Source organism: Gossypium arboreum, chromosome 10 (genome assembly GCF_025698485.1).
Source record: "Gossypium arboreum isolate Shixiya-1 chromosome 10, ASM2569848v2, whole genome shotgun sequence".
Classification (NCBI taxonomy): domain Eukaryota; kingdom Viridiplantae; phylum Streptophyta; class Magnoliopsida; order Malvales; family Malvaceae; genus Gossypium; species Gossypium arboreum.
Window position 1 is genome coordinate 32,527,088 of NC_069079.1, and position 1,171 is coordinate 32,528,258.

General features: G+C 39.3%; 1 non-coding gene across 1 annotated transcript; it reads right to left on the reverse strand.

Annotated features, from left to right (window-relative positions):
* Positions 1 to 567: 567 nt before the first annotated feature.
* LOC128283381 (small nucleolar RNA R71) lies at positions 568 to 673 on the reverse strand. Its single transcript, XR_008273722.1, has one exon. It is a non-coding gene; the product is annotated as a small nucleolar RNA R71 (small nucleolar RNA).
* Between the last annotated feature and the right edge of the window lie 498 nt (positions 674 to 1,171).

The window sequence follows — 1,171 nt, forward strand, 5'->3', positions numbered from 1 at the left end:
AAGAAACCCGTCAGGACAATTACTGTTTGATAGTGAGATCGATCGTACAGTTCATAGAAATCGAAGAAAAATAAGGCTAAGCTTACGATACACAGAGGAAGAGCAAGAGGACTATCCTTCTACCACAACAGAGGAGATGCCTGAAAACCAAGAAAATTCGCTACCTCTTGCGATTGCTGTTAATCAGAATCTTGCTTTGCGCACTATGTATGATTATGCTAAACCTTCTTTAATAGGAATTCAAATCGAGCATAGTTAGACCTGCTGTAGTTGCAAATACTTTTGAACTGAAACCTAACACAATTCAAATGATACAACAGTTTGTTCAGTTTGATGGTTTGCAAGACGAGGATCCCAACGCTCACTTGGCAAATTTCTTAGAATTTTGCGAAACTTTTAAAATCAATGGCGTTTCTGATGACGCCATTCGCCTTCGGTTGTTTCCCTTTTTGTTGAGGAAAAAGGCTAAACAATGGTTGAACTTGTTACCACGAGGGTCAATCACTACTTAGGAACAAATGACCGAAAAGTTTTTATTAAAATATTTTCTGTCGTCTAAAACAGCCAAATTACATAATGATATCTCTTCTTTTGTGCAAATGGATTTAGAAACACTCTACGATGCATGGGAGAGATACAAGAACCTTTTGAGAAGGTGTCCTCACCATGGGTTACCACTTTGGCTACAGGTTCAAATGTTTCATAATGGCCTGAATCCTTTGACTCGATAGATGATCGACGCAGCAGCTGGCGAAACCATCAATAATAAAACACCTGAAGATGCTTACGAATTTATAGAAGAGATGTCACTGAATAATTACCAGTGGCAAGTCATAAGGACAAAGCCAACAAAAGCAGTCGGTGTTTATAACATTGATTCAGTCACCATGCTCTCTAATCAGGTAGAACTCTTGAATAAGAAAATTGATGGTTTTCTTAGTTCTTAATAGGTTCACCCAGTAATGCAGTGCGAAGCAAGTGGAGGTGGATCAAGCAATTCAGAATACCCACCCTATGGCCACAACATGGAGAACGAGCAGTTAAATTACATGGGTAACAATCCTCGATCTCAAAATAATCCTTATAGTAATACTTATAATGCAGGTTGGAGGAACCACCCAAATTTCTCATGGGGAGGCCAAGGGAATCAGAGACCACCATCTTCAGGCTT